The sequence below is a fragment of the Tupaia chinensis genome, unplaced genomic scaffold, assembly GCF_000334495.1.
Source record: "Tupaia chinensis unplaced genomic scaffold, TupChi_1.0 Scaffold000320_1, whole genome shotgun sequence".
NCBI classification, from domain to species: Eukaryota; Metazoa; Chordata; class Mammalia; order Scandentia; family Tupaiidae; genus Tupaia; species Tupaia belangeri.
This window is the reverse complement of record NW_006159813.1, coordinates 5,229,959-5,237,183: the sequence shown is the minus strand read 5'-3', so window position 1 is coordinate 5,237,183 and position 7,225 is coordinate 5,229,959. Positions and strand designations below refer to the sequence as shown.

The following is a 7,225-nucleotide window of genomic DNA, read 5'->3' as shown; positions in this document are numbered from 1 at the left end:
TCTCCTGGGATTTTGGGCACACACGCACACACCCCTGGCGTGATTTTCAAGCTACCAGGTCTGGGACTCAAAACCATGGTTGGTCACGTGGGAGTCCAGCAACATAACCATTACACCAACTGTTGCCACCCCCACCCCAATAGGTTCTTTTTTTAAAGAAATTTTTGCTTGGGACCAACAGATGGCATAATGGCTATGTGCTGGACTCCCATGTAGTCGACCACAGTTCAAGTCCCGGACCCAGTGGCTTAAACTCACAGCAGTCACGTGTGTATGCATGCCCATGATCCCGAGAGGAGAATGGAGGAGAAGGGATTGTTGCGTGGCCATCCCTCCGGAGAGTGATTTCTCACTTTCTGTCTCTCTGTCTCTGTCTCTGGGTAGCGTGTGCACTCTATAGCAAAAACCTCTTTTCAAAAAAAAAAAAGAAAAAAAGAAAAAAAAAAGAAATTTTTGCTATAGGGCTCTTGCCAGAGAGAAAGAGAGGTACTGCACCATTGTACCCTCCCCCTCTCCTTTTTTTTTTTTTTTTGGAACATATATGGGCCATTAAGATAGCAGGAGGAAGAAAAGGTCAATGTGGGGACAATAACAGGCACTGGGTCCTACCAGCCTTCTTTTCTAGAGTATTCTGTGCATGTGATATATTAATGCCCACCTACAGATATACCTCTCTCTCTCTCATACACACTCAGACACACACACACACACACACACACACACACACACACACGGCAGCACTTCAATGACAGGTTCGCTGATGAAGGAACAATCTGGGAACCAGCAGTTAGCGTAATGGCTGTGTCGCTGGACTCCCACGTAGTCGACCGCGGTTCGTGTCCTGGACCCGGTGGCTTAAAACTCATGCCGGGCGCGTGTGCGTGCATGCCCAAGATCCCGAGAGGAGAATGGAGGAGAAGGGATTGCGGTGTGACCATCCCCCCTGGGGGGTGATTTCTCGCTTTCTGTCTCTATGTCTCTCTCTGTCTGTCTGGCGAGCGCACGCGCCCTATAGTGAAAATCTCTCCAAAAAAAAAAAAAAAGAAAAAAATGAAGGAACAATCTGCTAACATCCAGCATTAAATTTAAAAACACAAGTTAGCGGGACCAGCAGTTAGCGCAATGGCTATGTCGCTGGATTCCCACGTAGTCGACCGCGGTTTGCGTCCCAGACCTGGTGGCTTAAAACTCATGCCAGGCGCGTGTGTGTGCGTGCCCAAGATCCCGAGAGGAAAACGGAGGAGAAGGGATGGCGGCGTGACCATCCCCTCTGGGGGGTGATTTCTCACTTTCTGTCTCTCTGTCTCTCTCTGTCTGTCTGGCAAGTGCTCGCGCCCTATAGCAAAAACCTCTCAAAAACAAAAACAAAAGTTAGCTAATTTCAGTCTTCCATGAAAAGAGCAAACATTGTCAGTAGTGAGCTGTCTGAGTTAACGAGCTGCAGTCACTCAACAGGTTTTTACCGAGTGTCAGGCACAGTTCTAGGCACTGCTGTGAGAATGATGGGTAAGGACAGCAAAGGCCCTTGTTGTCATCAAGATACCACTTAGAAAGATCTCAGGCGGGGCTGGGATGGGGTTGGTGGGTGGCGACCGGTTGCGGGAAGCAGGCTAAGTCAGGTAGGATGGTCTGGGAGGCCTTTCTGGGGAGCTGACATTTGAGCAGAGACCCGAACGATGAGGAGTGAGCATGCAAAGATCTGGGGGGCAGTATGTTCTAGGAAGGGGGAAAAGCATGTACAGAGGCTCTGAGGCAGGGATAAAGGTGGCTGGTTCGGGAAGAGAAAGAGGCTGTACTGTTTGAGAATGGCAGGGGTCATGACATTAGGGCCCAGTTGTGGCCTGCCACGATAAGGAATTTGAAGGTTTCCCAGAGCCCTGTGCGAAACCACTGGAGGCTAAGGAGAGATACGTTTTAGTTTATGTTTGTGAAAGATGACTGGCTGCTGTTTGGAATGTGGATCTTTGAGAGAAAAGTCAAGAAATAAGGAGGTAAGCTAGGCGGTTGCTGCAGTCACTTGGACCAGAGACGACCACAGCTTTGCTCTCTGTGTCAGTTATGAATCTGAGATGTAATTATTATTATTATTTTTAGGTTTTTTTTTGTCTTAGGGTACATGCACTTGCTGGAGAGAAAGAGACACAGTGAGAGGGAAAGTGAGAAACCACCAACTGCCCCCGCCTGCCCCCAGTGGAGATGGCCACGCCACAATCCCTTTTCCTCTATTCTCCTCCTGGGATGTTGGGCACACACACACATGCCTAGCGTGATTTTGAAGCCACTAGGTTCGGGACTTGAACCACAGTTGGTCATGGTAGTCCAGCAATGTAACTGCTATACCATCTGATGGTCTCTCTGATGTAACTGAAAAACAAGCCCAAGAGCACCCAATGAGACTCTGCATGTACGACGAGAGGGGGGAGAGGAGGCAAGGAAGAAGCAGAAGGAGGGTCTGGCTGAAGCCAGAGGTTGATGTCCTCTGTTGAGATGGAGAAGGCTGGAGAGAAGCAATTTTATCTGAGGAAACATGACAATGAAGAGTTCTCCCCATTGGGCTGGCCCATGGCCTAGTGGTTAATGGAGCTGGATCTCATATGGCTGACTGCATGGTTGAGTCCCAAACCCAGTAGCTTGAAAAACATGTTTGGTACATGTGCATGTGTCCCCAAAACCCCCAAAAATGGGAGCTGGCGGAGAAGGGATTGTAGCATGACCATACCCCATTGAGGGGTACTTAATCCCTCCCTCTCTTCCTGTTTCTGATGAGTACAAGGCCCTCCAGCATTAAAAAAAATAGTTCTCTCCAACTCCACCACTCCACTTTACTAACCCACTATCTCCAAAATACCCCGATACTCAGGCCCCTTCTGCCCCTGCATTTTTCATCCTAGACACCCCCCCCTCCTTCATTCTCTTCTGCCCATCGAAAGCCCACCTTCCCTCAGAGGTTGTCTCAAGCCTGCATTTTTCCCCTTTTCCTCCTGACTTGGAGCACTTATTACACACCCACCCATTAGGCTCCACTATACTCTGCCTTCTGTATTCTTTGCTAATTGTGCAGATGTTAGCAATCAGATGCTGATGGTGATGTGGTCACTTTTGTTTTTGGATTTGCAAGGATTACCCTCAAAAGGCTATTTACTTCCTTGTAAGCACTTTGCTTGCAATTAAGAGTCTTTGGTGGGGTGATTTGAGCTATCTTGGTTATGGTCTCCTGAGCCAAATAGCCCAGGTCTGATCTTGGGCAGAGGAAAATGGGAGAGACATGCTTTTCCACTCAATTATTCTTTTTTTTTTTTAAATTTTAAAATAAGCCATATATGCTGGAAATTGTAAGAAGTCTAATAAGACAAAGTGCTATTGAGCATGCTTTTAAAGAGATAAATCCCTAGGTGCAGTTGGTCCTTTCTGTGCTAATTCATAACTGATTTTTAATACTATGTCCCAGCTCCTGTGCTTGTTTGGAATATTCTCTTGCTACTCACTTTTAGACATAGAGCTTATTATCAGGTGTCCTATTCTGGAGGTGAGCAGGGCTGATTTTGAGAATTTGGTCCAATTTAGCATCAAAGCATCTGTAAGTTTTCTTACAAACATTCTTGTATAGTATACTTCAGGGAATCATTTCCGTAAACTGGGTTTTCACAGTTTATTGCTAAAAGAAATTTGTGGCAAATTTTTAGTTCCTTTACTTCTAGTGCTGCTTAGATAACCTTTCCAGAGAGCAGAAGCGAGAAGCAATGTATATATTTTAAACACAGAGTCCTCAATCAGTGGTTGTTATGCTCTGAATATTGCATTTAACTAATTATCTAAAGGGATTAATTTCCCGATCCATTTCTTTAATGTTTGAGGACCTAGGAGAGAACACAAGAGCCCTGGAGCTTTATCCTGTTGATCACTTTTATCAGATGTTTGCATACCAACTTAGCAGGTGATACAAAGCTGGAATGGATAAGGAGTAGGAACAGGAACCTATGATAAGCTCATTGTTTTATGTACTCCATCTTAAATGCTCACAAACCTGGCAACACTGCCGAGGATATCTTTGAAGCCATTCAGTACACTGACTTTGGAGTTTAATAACTGGGTCAGTATAACCTTTAAAAAAGTGTCACTTGTACCTGCTAATTTCTTTTATTTAAAATATAGATAATGCCCAGTCTGGTGGTGTACTCGGTGTTACTACTGATTGAACTGCAGTGCTAGAAGCCACATGGTCAGCTGCAGGTCTGCATCCTCGGGGTGACTTAAAAGCATTCTAGGTGTATGTGCATGTGCCCAACCTTCTGATGAGATGAAGGGCCAGGGGACAGGGAGTGCAGGGCGGCAGGCCCCTATTGAGGAGGCTTCTCTTTCTCACGTATACACCCCCTATCATAACTAAAATTGACTTGAAAATGTGGAGGATAATAGTATCTATTTCTGGGCTGACTGGAATGATGAGAGACCCGCACTGAGGGCCTGGCACAGTGCTTGTAACACAGGAATCTCTAGCTAACATTAGCAGTCTTTATAGCCATCACTGCACTTTATAGGTAAGGAGACCTGAGGGACATTTCTGAGGTCACACAGCTAGTATGTGGCAGAGCTGGTGCCGGAACCCGCGGCTGCCTGCCTGAGAGCCGACTCTGTACCATGCCACACAAAGAAACAAGACTGCAAAAGTTTTCACGGGTTGTAACTAAAGGGAGAAAGTTCCTATTCAACAGGGATCAATGCGAAGACCTTTGTTAGTTCTAGAAAAATTACTTATATAGCAGAGGGGTAGACAGACCTGGCTTGATCTTTTGGAGAAGAGAAAGGAGTCTAGGAACGGCAATGCTGTATGCTTAATGGGACCAGAGCAGCTTTTAGAACTACGCCTGCCATCTCGGGCGGCGACGGCCCTAATAGCCTCAGCCAGCTCGGCAGTGATCACAGGACCTCGGCTGAACTGGGACCAGATCTGCATGCGACATTGCCAGCGGGAGGCAGTGTACCTTTTACTAAAGCCAAAGCTTGGGAAGCCAGGTCTTAGGGAGAATGATTTGGAGAAAACCAGGACCGACAGGAGCTTGGTCAATGTCCTTGGCGATTTGTAGGTCTCTTTGGAAGAAATGAATTTGGTTCGGGTGTCACTGGAGAATATAGCGGGCTTTAAAAAAACTGCTAGGAAGATACGCTTTGGTTATATTAACTATTAAGTCATATTATTACATTGGATGATTGGTTGTGTTAGATAGTAGGATAATCTCCAGTGATGAGGACGTCAAAACACAGAGTGAGCTGTTTTGTGAGGTAATGAACCTCCCATTATCCCAAAGTAATTTAGGCAGAGTCTGGGTGGCCATTTTTCAGAACTCCATAGAAAAGTTATTCCACAAGAGGAAGTGTTGGGACTGTGATTTCTTTTTCACTTTTTTTTTTTTTGAGAGGTTTTTGCTATAGGGCGCGTGTGCGCTCGTCAGAAAGACAGAAAGATAGAAAGCGAGAAATCACCCCCCATGGGGGATGGCCATGCCTCAATCCCTTCTCCTCCATGCTCCTCTCGGGATCTTGGGTACGCACGCACACATGCCTGGCGTGAGTTTAAGCCACCAGGTTTGGGACTTGAACCACGGTCGGCTACCTGGGAGTCCAGCAACAGCAGCTTTTAGAACTACGCCTGCCATCTCGGGCGGCGACGGCCCTAATAGCCTCAGCCAGCTCGGCAGTGATCACAGGACCTCGGCTGAACTGGGACCAGATCTGCATGCGACATTGCCAGCGGGAGGCAGTGTACCTTTTACTAAAGCCAAAGCTTGGGAAGCCAGGTCTTAGGGAGAATGATTTGGAGAAAACCAGGACCGACAGGAGCTTGGTCAATGTCCTTGGCGATTTGTAGGTCTCTTTGGAAGAAATGAATTTGGTTCGGGTGTCACTGGAGAATATAGCGGGCTTTAAAAAAACTGCTAGGAAGATACGCTTTGGTTATATTAACTATTAAGTCATATTATTACATTGGATGATTGGTTGTGTTAGATAGTAGGATAATCTCCAGTGATGAGGACGTCAAAACACAGAGTGAGCTGTTTTGTGAGGTAATGAACCTCCCATTATCCCAAAGTAATTTAGGCAGAGTCTGGGTGGCCATTTTTCAGAACTCCATAGAAAAGTTATTCCACAAGAGGAAGTGTTGGGACTGTGATTTCTTTTTCACTTTTTTTTTTTTTGAGAGGTTTTTGCTATAGGGCGCGTGTGCGCTCGTCAGAAAGACAGAAAGATAGAAAGCGAGAAATCACCCCCCATGGGGGATGGCCATGCCTCAATCCCTTCTCCTCCATGCTCCTCTCGGGATCTTGGGTACGCACGCACACATGCCTGGCGTGAGTTTAAGCCACCAGGTTTGGGACTTGAACCACGGTCGGCTACCTGGGAGTCCAGCAACATAGCCATTACGTTAACTGCTGGTCCCTGGGACTGTGATTTCTAAGATGCTATGTACAATGAACATTTGGCAATTCTAAAGGATGAGGCCCACTGTTAAAAAGTATTCACAGAAGGCAGGTACTGGCACAGTGGTGGCGCAGCTGGCCCCACAAGGGAAGGTCCTGAGTTTGTGTCCTGGAACCGCCCTCAGCATGCTGGGAGTGTTTGTGCCTGTGGTCCTCAGACTAGAGGTGGCTGGTGGTATGAAGACCCTGTCGGAGGTAACTATCTCTCTGTTTCTATCTAGCTCTTATGGAAGAGAGAGAAAAAAAAAAACTTAAAAATTATTACTCTTTGGGCCCAGCTGGAGAGAGAACACTGCCACTTGAGAGGCTGGGAGCTGCCTGGGAGGCCTGGATTTGGCTCCTGGCCAGTCTGAACACTCCAGGTATGTTTGCACACACCTGTGATCCTTGCTTATTGGGACACTGAGCGGGATTGCCACATGGCAAGACCCTGTCAAGAATTCCTACCTGTATCGATTTACACTCCTACAATGCATTCTTTGAAAAACCATAGAGATGTCCAACAATTAAATATGAAGTAAGAAATCATAAAAAATGAAGTTAAAAAGTAAAATAAAAGAATACCTGTAGTCTCTCCCCCTTTCCTTCTTCCTCTCTCACAAAGAGAAAAAAAAATGCTCATATAAACTCTTTCATTCTTTTTTTTTTTTTCAGAGATTTTTTGGTATAGGGTGCGAGCGCTTGCTGGAGAGACAAGAGTGAGACAGAGAAACAGAAAGCAAGAAATCCCCCCCCCCCCACGGGGGGGG

The 7,225-nt window shown here is 46.4% G+C and overlaps 1 protein-coding gene across 1 annotated transcript in view; it reads right to left on the bottom strand.

The window, feature by feature from the left end:
* The window catches only part of NOS1 (nitric oxide synthase 1), a 121,641-nt gene that overhangs the window by 30,816 nt on the left and 83,600 nt on the right, over positions 1-7,225 (bottom strand).